This window comes from Hyperoodon ampullatus, assembly GCF_949752795.1.
Source record: "Hyperoodon ampullatus genome assembly, chromosome: 11".
Taxonomy (NCBI): domain Eukaryota; kingdom Metazoa; phylum Chordata; class Mammalia; order Artiodactyla; family Ziphiidae; genus Hyperoodon; species Hyperoodon ampullatus.
This window is the reverse complement of record NC_136924.1, coordinates 65,936,514-65,952,563: the sequence shown is the minus strand read 5'-3', so window position 1 is coordinate 65,952,563 and position 16,050 is coordinate 65,936,514. Positions and strand designations below refer to the sequence as shown.

Here is a 16,050-nt window from a genome sequence, read left to right as displayed (position 1 = left end):
ATTAATTTCTGGGCTTTCAATTCTGTTCCATTGGATATGTGTGCCCACTTCTGTTGATACCATGCTGTTTTGATTACTATAGCTTTGTAGAATAATTTGATATCAGGGAGTGTGATACCTCCAGCTTTGTTCTTTCTTCTCAAGATCGCTTTGGCTATTCAGTCTTCTGTGGTTCTATATAAACTTTAAGATTTTTGTTCTATTTCTGTGAAAAAATGTCTCTGAGATATTGATAGGAATGGTGTTGAATCTACGGACTGCTTTATATTATATGGACATTTTAACAATGTTCATTCTTGCAATCCATGAGCATGAAATATCTTTCCATTTTTTTGTGTCTTCTTCAGTTTCTTTCATCAATGTCTTATAGTTTTCAGTGTACAGGTCTTTCAGCTCCTTGGTTAAATTTATTCCTAGGTATTTTATTTTCTTTGTTGCAAAAGCAAATGAATTGTTCTCTTAGTTTCTCTTTCTGCTAGTTGATTGTTAGTATATAGAAACACAACAGATTTTTATATATTGATTTTCTCTCCTCAACTTTACTGTATTCTTTTATCATTTCAACAGTTTTTTTGGTGGAGTCTTTAGGATTTTCTATATATAAAATCATGTCATCCACAAAGAGTGCTGGTTTTAATTCTTCCTTTCAAATATGGATGCATTTTATTTCTTTTTCTTGCCTAATTGTTCTGGCTAGGACTTGCAGTACTATGCTGAGTAAGAGTGGCGAGAGTGGGCAATTTGGTCTTGTTCCTGATCTTCGAGTGATAGTTTTCAGTTTTTCACCATTGAGTATGATGTTAACTGTGGATTTGTCATATATGGTCTTCATTATGTTGAGGTACAACCTTTCTATACCCAATTTAATGAGAGTTTTTATTATAAATGGAAGTTGAACCTTGTCAAATGTTTTTTATGCATCTATTAAGATGATCATATGATTTTTATCCTTCATTTTGTTAAAATGGTGTATCAGGGCTTCCCTGGTGGTGCAGTGGTTGACAGTCCACCTGCCGGTGCAGGGGACACAGGTTCGTGCCCCGGTCCGGGAAGATCCCACATGCCATGGAGCGGCTGGGCCAGTGAGCCATGGCTGCTGAGCCTGCATGTCCGGAGCCTGTGCTCCGCAACGGGAGAGGCCACAGCAGTGAGAGGCCCACGTACCGCAAAAAAAAAAAAATGGTGTATCATCTTGATTGATTTGCAGATGTTGAACCATCCTTACATTTCTGGAATAAATCCCACTTGATCCTGATGTATCATCCTTTTAATGTATAGCTGTATTTGGTTTGCAAATATTTTGTTGAGGATTTTTGTATCTGTGTTCCTCAGAGATATTGCCTGTAATTTTCTTGTGTTGTCCTTGTCTGGTTTTGGTCTCAGGGTAATATTAGCCTCATAAAATGAGGTAGGCAGCATTCCCTCCTCTTCAACTTTTTGGAAGAGTTTGAGAAGAACAGGTATTAAATCTTCTTTAAATGTTTAGTAGAATTCACCAATGAAGCCATCTAGTCAGGACTTTAGTTTTTTGGGAAGTTTTAAATTATTGCTTCAATCTCCTTAATAGTGATCTGTCAATTCAGATTTTCTATTGCTTCATTCAGTCTCAGAAGGTCGTATGAGTCTAAGAATTTATCCATTTTTTTCCTAGGTTTTCCAATTTGTTGGTGCATCGCTGTTCACAGGAATCTCACAGTCCTTTGTATCTCTGTGCTATTCATTGTAACTTCTCTTTTGTTTCTGATTTTATTTTAGTCTTCTCTCTTTTTTTCTCAGTGAGTCTAGCTAAAGTTTTGTCAATTTTATTTTTTCAAAGAAGCAGCTCTTAGTTTCATTGATCTTTTCTATTGTCTTTTTAGTCTCCATTTCATTTATTTCCACTCTGATCTTTATTATTTCTTTCCTTCTACTGACTTTGTGCTTAGTTTGTTCTTCTTTTTCTAGTTCCTTTAGGTGTAGAGTTAGATTGTTTATTTGAAAATTTTGTTGTTTCTTTAGGTAAGCCTGTATTGCTATAAACTTCCCTCTTAGTACAACTTCTGCTGCATCCCATAGATTTTGGTATGTCATTTTTTTCATTTTCACTTGTCTTCAGGTTTGTTTGGTTTTTTTTCTCCTTGATTTCTTCATTGACTCAGTAGTTGTTCAGTAGCATGTTGTTTAGCCTCCATCTATTTGTGATTTTTCTAGCTTTCTTCTTGTAGCTGATGTCTGGTTTTATACTGTTTTTGTCAGAAAAAAAGTGCTTGATATAATTTCAGTCTTCTTAAATTTATTGAGACTCTTTTGTGTCCCAAAATATGGTCTACCCTTGAGAATAGTCCATATGCACTTGAGAAGAATGTATTCTGCTGCATTGGGATGGAATGTTTTATATATATCTATTAAGTCTATCAGGTTTAATGTTTCATTTAAGGTCAGTGTTTCCTGGTTGACTTTCTGTCTGGATGACATATCCATTAATGTAAGCGTGCTGTTAAAATCTCCTACTATTATTGTGTTGCTGTCAACTTCTCCCTTTAGGTCTGTTAATAATTGTTTTATATATTTTGGTGCCCCTATGTTAAATGCATATATATTAATAAATATTACACTTTCTTGATGGTTGTTCCCTTTATCATTACAAAATGTCATTCTTTGTCTCTTGGTTTGTCTGCTTTGGTTTGGTTTTTTTGGCTTGAAGTCTATTTTATCTGATATGAGTATAGCTACACCCACTTTCTTTTGGCTTACCATTTGCTCAAAGTATCTTCCATCCCATCACTTTGAGCTTATATTTGTCTTTAGAGCTGAGATGAGTCTCCTGGAGGCATTATACAGTTGGGTCTTGCTTATTACTCCACCCACAGCCACTCTGTGTCTTTTGATCAGTGGATTCAATCAATTTACATTTAGGATGATTATTAATAAATGAGGACTTAATACTTCCATTTTACCTTTTGTTTACTGCTTGCTCTATATGTCCACTGTCTCTTTCCTTGTGTTTCTGTCTGCCATTTTAGTTTGGTGGTTTTCTATGATGTTTTTCTCAGTTTCCTCTTTTTTGATGTTTTGTGTCTCAGCTCTAGATTCATGTTTTGTGGTTACATAAGGTTTATATAAAACATCTCATAGACAAAATAGTCCTTTTTCTGCTGATAGCATCTAATCTTCATTTGACAATATGGCTTCTGTCCTTTTCTTCTTACCCTTTTATGTTTTTGTTGCCTCAAATTATCTCTTTTTATGTGTAAATTTGTTACCAAATTGAAGTACCTATAGTTATTTTCACCGCTTTTCTCCCTTTAATCTTTAAGCTACAATTAAGTATTTAACAACCTATTCTGATATAAAATTGCAATTTTTTGCTTCTATTTATCACCTTACTTAAAATTTTGTGTACTTTTGCCTTTTCATTTCAGGTAAAAGAGTTCCTTTAAACACCTCTTATAAAGCAAGAAGTGCTGTTGTGTTTGTCTTGGAAAGCCTTTATTCCTCCTTCGTATCTGAAGGATAACTTTGCTGGGTAGAGTATTCTTGGCTGACAGTTTTTATCTTTCAGTATTTTCAGTATGTCACTTCACTCTCTCCTGGCCTGTAAAGTTTCTACTGAGAAATCTGCTGATAGTCTAATGGAGGTTCCTCGGTAGGGATAACATTCGTTTTTCCCTGGCTCCTTTTAAAATTCTTTCTTTGTCATTAATTTTTAACACTTTTAATATAATGTGTCTTGGAAAAGGTCTTTTTGTGCTGAGGTAATTAGATATTCTCTTAGCTTCATGGACTTGTATATCCAGTTCCTTCCCCACGTTTGGGAACTTCTCAGCTATTATTCCTTTAAAGAAACTCTCTGCTCCCTTCCCCCTCTGGGATACTCATTATCCTTATGTTGCCCTTCCTAATGGGAGTTCAGATAGTTCTCTTAGAATTTCTTAATTAAAAAAAAATCTTAGTTCTTTCTTATCTTCTACCTGAATTCTTTTCTAGATTTTTTTTAACTGACAAACCATCTTTTTATTGTTCACTGAAAAATACAGGTCTGGAAAGAGTCTATTGCCTTCTGTATTAAATGTAAGGTCTGATATTGCAAGTATATATGACATAACAGTATAACTTATATAAAATGATACATATTGTACATAGAGACAGTGCCCACCCCTCTAAACACTAAAATTTAATGGAATGAAGTAAAGCTTTTTATTAAATGAGAAATATAAACATTGCAATCATAAAGTGCTCTAAGCAAAGAACTTTAAAATTGTTTTGCTGTGACATCTACTTTGCTTACCTGCAGTTAGGGATGGTGGGGTCCAGGAAAAACTTAACTAACAAAAAGCTAGCACTCTCAAGGAGCTCTTCCCAGGAAGCAGGTTGCAGATGCCCAAGATGGGCTGCCACCTTCGCTTCCCTGGAGCCCTCAGGCCCACTCTAACTGCTAATCCCTGTCTTGAGGCTAGTTTGATGAACTAGTGGGAGGGCTAGTGGGAAGAGTACTGGGTAGGAGGAAGCTTCTGTCTCGACTGCTTATCTTGCACCAACTCTATGGATAAGAACACCTAGCATTTTTGATGTGTATCTGCCACTCTCAGCAAACACTGAAATGTGCTTGAAAAGATATTAACACTGGGAACAAAAGCCATTTTCTACACAGTCTGCAGATACCATTTATTCCTTTCAGCCATGTTTTCACTAAGATGCTCTAAAAGAGGCTGCTACTACTATAATATATTGCCAGTCAGGCAGGACAGGATTGAGGGTAACAAAACTTCTCCAGTTACAACTACTAATTCATATCAGTTAAAAATGAATACAAATTTATTAGAAAGCCAAAATCAATCTCTATTATTCACATGGCAACATAGTGAAGTGCTGCAACAATATTCACATTCCAAGGTCAACTTTAACTATAGCCACACTTACCTCCAAAACACAGAAAGCTCTGTGTGGAGGAGAACATACAAGATTAACACCACTACCTCCTCTCCAAATACTATCAGGGCTCAGAAAGCTCATTATAGATAACAAATGCAAAAGAAGAAAAAAAATGCATCTCAATATACACACAGCAACAGAGGAAGACTACTCTCCCTCTGGGCTTCTTTGGCATCAGGCAAAGCAAGGCTATTTGCAACAGTAGTGCCTAAGCTGACTATAGCAATGCTCACAAGAGGAACAAGGATTACAAAGTTCCTTTATCATAGGTAATCAGGGAGTATTCAATGATTTCCTGAACTAAGATAACAGTGTCACTATCAAGGAAAATTTTCTTGCCTGAGATGTTTTTATTAATGAGATTTCACAATATTCCAGATTTTTTACTTAATATTAAACTATTAATGCGCAGAGGAGTCCTCATAGCTCAAGTATGAGCAATATTAATATTCTCAGATATTGCTACACTTTACAGAGCAGCAAATATTTTATCAGACTATCCATTTAAGAGATTTGTAAGTCAACAGTAATAACCAACTCCATATTTTTCTTATCCTGTTCATCAAAGTACACCACACTCCAATAGGAATGAAGCCCAGTTCAATGAGTATCTTGTTCCCCTCAACTGTGCACAGTAAATTTCACTATTCAATCTCTATGTCCTTGACTCTTCCTATGACTCATCTAGTTTAAGGAAAGTCTTGTAAAATGGTGGAAAATTGCAAACCCCGGTGGAGGCATTAGTATTAGTGCTGAAGTAAACTTTAGGAGAATAACTATAATTGCTTATGGGACTGTTTGCAGCCTTACTGGAAACCCTACTCCTCCTGCATATGTAGATTGAAAAATTCTAATAATTTAAACATGAGAGGGGATTTCACTGATAAAGGTCTAGTTCCCGTGTAAGGTTCTGGTCCCTGGAAAGATATGTGACTAGCCCAAAACACTGGCTGTGTTTCCATTTTAAACCTGTCCATCACAGTATTGTCAAATTCTCCCATCTATCATGTCACTGGTGAGCCCTCTCATTGCTGCTTCTATGTCTTTTGGATGCTCCACTGCACACAGGGGATTCACTGAGGTTCTCACTTTAATGTGTAGGGAATTTCCATTTCACACCATCAGCTCCCTAAAAACCATCAACTGGGAACAACTTCTAATTAATAAAGGCACAAATTACTCTTTATAAAGGGAAACAAAAGGGTTGTTTGGAAGCTGAATGAACATCTTAGATATTCCTATAAAGGGAATGCTGTATCTGCTACCAAAACCCAGAGACATCTACTAGATCTAAAGAATATACGGAATATGTAAAAGCATCAATTTGGCAGTTTAAGACACATTTCCAATTTTCCACTACACCATTTAGGGAGAAGTGCTAGTTAGTATTACAGGAGCAAATTGTAAGTGTCAACCCCACCCTATTGGCTTGTTTTCCTCCTGCTTTTGGTAAACTTCTGCCAGCTCCAGTGAAGCCTGTCCCAGGGTACATCACTCAGCAACCTGCAGAGCTGCTCAGAAATAGATCATGGGCTTCACCTCGACTAGTCTAGCAGCTAGCACTCAGCTGGTAAACACTGCCTTAGGGCAGAGCCTATGAAAAGCCTTAAGCCCAGGAAAGACTTGCAGAAGTTGCACAAAAACTCTTGGTTTCAGAATATCTTCCCAGGAAGTCAGAAAATAATTGGTTTTTAGTTAAAGAAATGGAATCTACACTCAAAAACAATGTAATACCTCAGAAAAGCAAAACAGAGAATGGAAAAACTACAGAAAAATATACCTCGTTAATCAATAGTTTACTTTGGCTAAATGGTCATTAGTAAGTCAGTGCAATTTATTACTGTAGTTAGAAGCACAGCCCACCATGTTCTCACGAAACAGGGTACAAGTGAAGCATGGGAAAACAGTTCACAGAGATGGTAGCCATTTAGCCTTTTGTCACTTCAGAACTTCAAAAGACAAAGGCTAACCAGGATTTGACATTCAGATACTTGCTTGCTAAGCACAAGCTGAGTTAGGAGATAGCTAAACATCTGATTCTTATTCAGTTACAGGGTTCTCAGGAAGTTCCTATTTGGACATCGATGGTTCTCAAACTGGCTGCACATCGAAGTCATCTAGGAAGCTTTAAAAATTACCAAATGCCCAGATCAATTAAATCTGGAGGGTGGAGCCCAGAAATCAGTATTCTTTATGTTTCCCCAGGCGATTCTAACATGCAGTCAGTCTGTACACCACTGATGTATCCCTTTCAGAAAGCTGTTGCATGAAGGCCATATTGTATCCAGATAGTTTTGTTTTTTCTAACTCCCACCAGGAAAAGGGATTTTTAGAAAAAGGCACAGCTGTGCTTCTCTCAAGAGGCAGCTTAGTGTTTGGTAAGCGCTGGTTGTCACAGGTTATCTGGAGCGCGGGTTGAAGAGGAGGGAGCCCTTATCTTGGCAGAGCAGGCAGAGTTTCAGGCTTTGGCAGCTGCCTCCAAAAGCAAAGGATGCCCAGATGCCCCTGAGCACCAGGATGATGTACGCTGACACCAGATTTAATCCGTAACGAGGATTTATGAAGGTCAGATGGGTGGGAAGAACTACAGAAGGGCCTCCCACTTTCTCTTCTCACAGCCGTCAAAAAACGCGAATGCCCCAGAACCCATGCGGCAATATGATCACCAACGTCAGGAAAGCTGAACTTAGGAAGAACTGGGGAGGGTTTCCATGAATGCCCACTGTGCCCGGCCCCAAGGAGTCAGACAGGGTATTTACAAAGGAAAATGCTCCCCTCATCATTCCAAAGCCCAAGCCAGAAACATAAGCCAGCAATCGCACAGAGGGTGCTATGTCATCTGGGTTAATACTCTTCAAAGCTTCACTGGCTTTTTTTTTAAAGTTCGTAATATGCAAACTGGAACATTTCTGGGATAAGGACTGAGACTATCATGCCAAAGATCAGCAGGTATTTCTGTACTGGTCCATCTTTGTTGTCAGCAGTGATTGCTGCCATGGACCAAACGAGGGAGGAAAGCAGCAGAGACACCAACCAGAAGCTCTGATGATGAGGAAGATGATGTGCAAGGGCCCAGTGGTGACGGTGAAGATGTACAGGACTAGCACAGGACCGAAGGCTATGAAGGCGCAGCCCGAGAACACGGCCACTATCAAGGCCATCACCCGGGGGCCTGGGGGGAACGCAGGGGCACTGAGCACTGACAGAGCTGAGCCTGTGGGCAAAGGCGCCTTGCAGGGCAGAGTGAAGGGGCAGAGGTGGGCTCTGTTGCTAGATTTTTTCTTAAAGCTGGTGAATTCTCTCTTCCATATCATCTGCTCTATTTCCAATGCATTCTTCATCTCATTTATTGAGTTCTTTAGCTCCAGAACTTCCGGGGTTTTTAGCGTTTCTACCTCCTCAGTAACATATTCCTTCTGTTCATTAATTTTACTCCTGAACTCACTGAACTGCCTTTCTGAGTCTTCTTGTAGCTTGTTGAGTTTCTTCACAATAGCTATTTCGAATTCTCTATCAGTTAGATCACAAGACTGCATCATGACTTTAAGTTTGGTTTCAGGAGAATTGTCGTTTTCTGTCATACTGTGTTACTATGGGTTTTCATGGTGCCTGGTAAGTTGTTTCTCTGACAACACATTTGAAGTAGTGAACATCTTTCTTGTTAGGTGAAGCTTTGTTTACTTTGATTCTAAAAATGACCAGGTTGATAATTAGAGGACTTTCTCTTTTTTTCAGTCGGTGGTACTATAGCACAAGCTTTTGGTTTCTCTTCCCCGAGCTGCCTCTGGCTGTATCTGAGAATCGGCACTTTCCACCCTCCAGCGCCTCTGCTAGAGGTGTCGCCAGTGCTTATGCTCCCAGGATCGCTGGTGCCTTGCCCCTGCCAGTGTTGCTACTGTCACCGATGTTGCCTCTGAAGGCACCAGGATGGCAGGAACTTCCACCATGCCCAAGGTCACCTGAGTTGTGGGGATGGCCACTGTGGCCGGGGGAGGGAGGTGGGGAGGGAACAAGGGTTAGGGGTGTCTTCTCTGCATCTAGGGTTGTCGGGATCACAGGCACTGCTGTCATGGCTGGGGATTCTGGAGTCTCAGGCACCACAGTGGCTGGGAGGACCAGGGTCATAGGCCCTGCAGCCACTGCCGCCAGGTTCCTTGTGGCCACGGGTGCCACTGTGGCCAGGAGGCCACAGTCACGTGCACCTGCTCCTCTGCTGCTACCAGTTCCCTGGGGCTGCGGCTCAGCTTCCATGGCCGGGGGCCAGGGTCACAGGCACTGCCTCCTTGCTCCCCCAGTTCTGCCTCTTCTGTGGGCCTCAATCCCCCAACCTCACATGTACAGATGTGTGGATCTCTCTGGCATCCTGGGGTGTTGGAACACCTTGGCTGAGGAATCTTTGCTGAGTTACAGATGTTTTACTAGTTGTAGATTGAATCGGAAAGATAAAGAGCGTGTCTCTTGTTCCTGTATCCACCATGTTTTGACCACTAGTCTGACTTAAGAATTTTCCTTGCCACTTGGTCCTTATTATAATCCCATTAACTACGAATCTGTGAGGAAAAAACTGGGTCTTAAGAAGTTAGATAACTTTTCCAAGGCCACAGAGCTTGTAAGCAAGGAAATTGGGATTTAAAGCACATCTATTTGATTCCAAAGCCTCTATTTTTTCATCTGTCAAAAAGGAGGTTTAGTTGGATAATCTCTGAGGTTCCTAGAGATCCAGATTTCAGTGAGTCTATGGGTGGAATAAAGGATTACCTCAGCAGGCCTGGGTTGTCCAAATCTTGCACATTCCAAAGAAAATTTTGGTCCTTGTCTCGTTGCTGAGAGATAATCTCTAAGACTTTGCAACATCCAGCCTAATAAGAGTATTCCTGTTTTTCTGGGACCTTGGACCACTCCAGATAATTTATACTGACAATGTATATTTATTTATGGTGGGGCCACGTACCACGTAGTAATCGCTTGACCCTTGGAGGGGTTGGAGATTGAGTAAATAAGGCCACCCATATGGGCAATCAACCATGCCAATGTGACCAACCCCCAATAAAAACCATGGACACCAAGGTTTGGTTGAGCTTCCCTGGCAGAAAGTATTTCATGTGTGTTGTGACGTGTCACTGCTGGGAGAATTAAACATGTCTGTGCATCTCGACTGGGAGAGGACATTAGAAACTTATGTCTGGTATCTCCTGGACTCTGCCTTATGAAAATTTTACTTCTGCTGCTTTTCATCTGTATCCCTTTGCTATAATAACCCACAGAAGTGAATATAACAGCTTTTCTGAGTTCTGTGAGTCCTTCTCGCTAATCATTTAATCTAAAAGTGGCCTTGGAGATTACCAACCATACTGTGATTATTCTCAATTGTTTGTTGTCAACTCAGTATTACTGCTTCTTTGCCATACAGAGAACCCAAGAGTGACATTTCTCAAAATTACTTTCCCCATATGATTATGAGGATTTGCCAATGAGAGACATTTTCATTAAACTTGAAAAGCAGAAGAGAAAGAGAAGCTATGTTTGGCAGAAGAACTTGCAGTCAGATGCACAGACCAAGAATCAACAAACTTTTTCTGTAAAGGGCTAGATAGTAAATAGTTTAGTCTTTGCAGGCCAAACATTCTCTGTCACAACTACTAAACTCTGTCACTGTAAAGTAAAAGCAGCCATAGACAATATATAAACAAGTGAGTACAGCTATGTTCCAATAATCTTTATTTATGGACACTGAAATTGAATTCCAAATCTTGCACAGATTTTTTTTGTTTTTTTTTTTCAACAATTTAAAAGCATAAGTCTATTCTTAGCTCCCACACTGTACAAAAATAGGTGGCAGGCCAGATTTTTCCCATGGCCATAGTTTGCCAACCCCTCACACAGAGAGTCAGCATATTTACAGTGGTGTCTTAGTGAGCTCTGAAGATCCACCCATTTCAGTGTTTCGGGATGGGACTCTCGGAAATGGCTTCTCTGATTCAGATCCCCTAGCCTTTCAGATGATTTGTAGGGCTTTAACTTCCTCTTTTAAAACACTTCATGCTTGAAATATACAGAGTGATTTCTGCTTTAATGACCAAACTCTGGCTCTTAGAACACTTAGTATTGGCAGCAGTTTCAGTAAAATAGAACCTCAAATAAGAGAATCTGCAATTTGTTCTACAGTCTAAATGAATTTAAAAGACGTAATAACCTCATTGCTAGTAAAAAGTGCACTTTTGGTGCACAACATGCAGTGGCAAAATCATTCCTAAAATTTCCACTTCTAGTTGCCTAGAATTAAGTATCTAGAGAGAACTAAGTGTTGAAAGACTAAAGGACTATTGCAATAGAATGTTCTAGTAGGAAGTCTGATGACAGGGACTAGAGAGCTGACTGAATACATAACACTTCAGCTTACAGAAGGAAAACTTTAAAATTCTCAAGAAGTCAGAGAACCAAAGAGCCTTTTGGACCATCCTGAAAGAACCTTTTATTTCTTGTAACTACAGGGTTGAGATATCTGAAAATCAAAACCAAAATATGATCCTATCGTTGGCTGGATAACTAGGAAAGTTGAACGCATAGTGAACTTTGTCAAGCATCTTTTGTAAAAGTTAGGGTGTTGACTGGGAAAGAATGGGACCATGAGAATTGGAATGGGGCACTTGGAGAGATTCGAAAGGGAAGAAGAGACCATTACTCTCTACTGGCAGTAGCAGGCAGATGCTGAGCAGATGATGGATGAGAAGCACACAGCACTTGGGGACCACTCACTGCAATGTTGCTGGCTGAGATTATTGGCAGTGAGCTTCTTGACCTGCCCTTCCCTATCCCATCTGACAGGTGGGAAACCTCTAATCCGCTATATTCAGATAGAAAGAGTAATTTCTATTTGCTTAAAAGAACGCTCACTAATATAATGACTAAACATGTTATCCAAACTATTAGAAAATTTGTTAATGTGACATTCACTTCTCAGCAATGCTAAACAAAAGGATTGTGCAAACCTGAAAAAGTAAGCCATGTTGCTAAAACAGGTAGGAATGGGTGGATATTGGTGAGTGTTCCCAGCCATGCGTACCATATATAACACATTAGGACCCATGTATGTTTCCTAGACAGATACTGAGGAAAGAAATTTTCTCTGCATTAAGAGCTCTTGAGTCTTTTTATCTTTATAGCTTAAGACCCTGTGCACTCAGTAAATGCTTATTTAGCATTTTGATTTGCTGAGCAGAATGAATCCCTCCCTGCCCAACTGTTATTGACAACTTAACAGTCAACAATTAATATTATCAGCAATAATCAGCAATATAGCACTATTACATTGAAAGTCCCAAAGTTGGGGGACTTCCCTGGTGGCACAGTGGTAAGACTCCACACTCCCAATGCAGGGGGCCTGGGTTCGGTCCCCAGTCAGGAAAGTAGAGCCCACGTGCATGCCACAACTAAGAGTTTGCATGCCACAACTAAGGAGCCCACGTGTCATAACTAAGGAGCCAGAGAGCCACAACTAAGGAGCCCTGGAGCCACAACTAAGGAGCCTGCCTGCTGCACCTAAGACCCAGTGCAACCAAATAAATAAATAAATATAGTAAAATAAATAAATAAATAAAAGTCCCAAAGTTGGCCTGTCTCACAAAGACCTTCAGATGGGGTCATGGATTATTTATTTTGTTTGGTCTAAAGCAACCCAACTTTCACTTCATATTTGCAAATTTGCACATTTCTAAAAAAGGGAATTTTAGAACTTGGATATATTCAATGAAATTATGACTTCTTTTCCAAAATTTATGTGAATGTATTTTAGAACAGGAAGAACACCCTATTTCTACTGTCAAGATTATTTCCCTTGCTTTAAACATAGTATGCCATGATTTCAACCTAAATAGATTTTTAAGGAAAGCATACTTTTCCATAGAATTTAGCTTTCTGTACTAAGATCTTTGGAAAGAATTCTATTGAATATTTTAAAATTACATTTGTAAAACTGCTATATGAAGGATTTTTAGTAGAATATTTTGGGTTATAAAGTCATTTTATACACATACAATAAAAGCCTCTCCTTGTGACATGTTTCTTCATCTACTGGGTAATATCTAGGGGACTTTTGATGCTAATAAAGTTCAAGAAAGAATACATAAAAGAAGAACACTCTATCAATCAGCATTTCTGGATATATAAATATAAACATTTTATGGAAATTAACTAGCACTACTGGCCAATAGAGCACTTAGAAAAAGTTCAACAAAATAATGGAAGAAGCAGTATCAATGTGACATGTCTAAAAAAATAAATAAATAAACCAAATTTTATCTGTTTCTTTCTTTATGAAGGCGGCATTGGCCATTTAATCTCAACATTCTGAATTTATTTCCACTGAGAGTAGGCACTCTGAAAGGAGGGACTTCAGTTCACCGCTTCACTCAGCACTTAGAATATCAAGTGTAAGTAAAGCCCTCAATCAGTATTCTTTTAATGAATGTAGCATGAATGGATAGAAAATTTTTTGTTACATTTTATTCTACCTTTATTTTTCCTCCACCCCACCCCCACTCATTAAAGTCTGCATTTTTTAAAAGTTTAAGGACTCCATGTCTGCTCCAGTTACTATTAGCAACCTCTCAAACCATGTATCTTATGTTTGCTCAACATCATCACTTGAATAACTTTCTTACAGACACCTCAAACTGAACCTGGGGTCTTTCCCTGCGCTCCCTCCCCTGCCTCACCATCCCTACCCCCAAGGTGCCCCCTATCTCAATAAACATTACAACAATCTACCAGCTATCACGAAGGATCTTCCTTTACCTCTTCTTTTTTCTTACTCCCTAGATCCAGTCACTACTAAGTCCCATAAGTTTTACTTCCAAAATCCTTTGCCAATCCATCTACCAGTCTTCCTTTCCACTAACACTAATCCAAGCCACCCAACTCCATGTTAACCTGGCAAAAGGCTTTTAATTCTTCTCTCTGCATTCACACTTGCCACTCTAATTCATTCTTTGTAACTCAGCCAGAGAGATCTTTTTAAAACTCACACTAATTCAAGACTGGCTCCTGTTTAAAACCTTTCAATGAGGATAAGGAGAAAAGGGAACCCTTGCTCACACTCAGTGGGAATACAAATTGGTGCAGCCACTATGGAAAACAGTATGGAGGTTTCTCAAAATATTAAAAATAGAGCTACCATATGATTCAGCAATCCCACGCCTAGGTATATACCCACAGGAAATGACAAGGAGATATTGAAGAAATATCTGCACTTCCATGTTCACTGCAGCATTATTCACAATAGCCAGCACATGGAAACAATCTAGGTGCCCATCAATGGATGAATGGATAAAGAAGATGTGGTGTGTGTATATACATTATTCCACTACACAATGGAATTCAGCCATAAGAAGGAAGGAAATCCTGCCACTTGCAACAACATAGATGGGCCCTGAGGGCATTATGGTAAGTGAAATAATCCAAACAGAGAAAGATAAATACTGCGTGGTATCACTTATACGTGGAAGTTTTTTAAAAAGTCAAACTCTTAAAAACAGACAGCAGAGGGCTTCCCTGGTGGCGCAGTGGTTGAGAGTCCGCCTGCCGATGCAGGGGACGCTGGTTCGTGCCCTGGTCCAGGAGGATCCCACGTGCCGCGGAGCGGCTGGGCCCGTGAGCCATGGCCGCTGAGCCTGCGCATCTGAAGCCTGTGCTCCGCAACGGGAGAGGCCACAACAGTGAGCGGCCCGCGTACTGCAAAAAAAAAAAAGAAAAAAAAAAAAACAGACAGCAGAAAAATAGTGCCAGAGGCTATGGGGTGGGAGAAATACGGAGAGGCTAATAAAAGAGTACAAACTTTCAACTGTAAGATGAATAAGGTCTGGGGATCTAATGTAAAATATGGTGACTATAGTTGATAACATTGTCATATATAATATAAATTTGCTAAGAGAGTAGAACAAAAATTTTCTCACCAAAAACTAATAGTAAATAAACAAATATGTGCAGTGGCAGATGCATTAATTAAAGATTGGGGGAATTCTTTCACCATGTATATATATCAAATCACCACAATGTACATTTTATTAATAAATATCTTACAATTTTATTTGTCAATTATATCTCAATAAAACTGAAAAATAAAATAAAATATAGATTTTCTTGTGGAAAAAAAAAAACACCACCATTCAAAGACTTGTTTCCTTATGATTGACCTCTGCCTACATCTTCAGCCTCATTTTGTGTCACCATCCCCTCATTCATAACCACTCTCCTGTTGTGTTGCTGAGAAAGACAAGAGAGAGAGAGAGATCCGGGATTCAATCAGAGGATATTTAGATAGCTTTAGACATGAAGAACCAAGAAGAGGCAGGCAATAAATAGATTAGTTTAATTCAATCAAGTGGTGAAGTAAGCTGGGTTGGAATTTTCAGACTCAAATCAGACAGAATTAGATAATGTTCAAAGTGAATCCGGGATATGTGCATTGTGAGAATACATTATCTGGAGAGCATGGAATTAAAAAGAAAAAAAAAAAAACAACTCGTACTAGTTAGTAGCAAGGAGAAAATCAAACCTAAGACCACGCCAAAATTCTCCAGCCAATCAGCAGCCTCAGTGTGCTGGGATTTTTTTTTTTTTTTTTTGCCTCAATTTGCTTGAGAAGATAAACTCCATATTCTTGGAATAGTAAAAGCACTCTACTGATAGGCACCGGGCCACCACTTGCAACTGTGCTGGGTGTGCACCGCCCAACTCTGGAGTCTACCTGTTAGAGAGGAGTTGATATGACTGCTGCCCCCACAGTCAGGAAACCGTGCAGGCAGCCACACAGAGCAGTCTTCACGAGTAAGTATATTTCACCTCCAGGTAAAATGTTAATACTTTTGTGTTAAGTTCAAGAATAAAAATTTGTAATCAGTGGTTTGGTCTAGTATAGTTACTATTTTAAGCATTTGTAATATTGAAGAGAATTTAGCATATTAGAATATCTACAAGATTAGATTTGGGAATCAGTAGGAAACAGCAGATTCAAATTGGGGAAATCTGAGAAAAGTTTTAATAAGGAGACTACTAAGAAGGGGTAAACAGTAGTATGAAGCTAGTGACAGTGGCAATTACCTCTCAAGTCCTGAAGAGCATGAAGAGAGTGTCATTACCAGA

General features: G+C 39.3%; 1 pseudogene across 1 annotated transcript; it reads right to left on the bottom strand.

Annotated features, from left to right (window-relative positions):
• Nucleotides 1-7,310: 7,310 nt before the first annotated feature.
• Nucleotides 7,311-8,492, bottom strand: LOC307059958 (gamma-secretase subunit APH-1B-like; annotated as a pseudogene). The gene has a single exon. The product of its transcript is annotated as a gamma-secretase subunit APH-1B-like (transcript).
• Nucleotides 8,493-16,050: the final 7,558 nt, after the last annotated feature.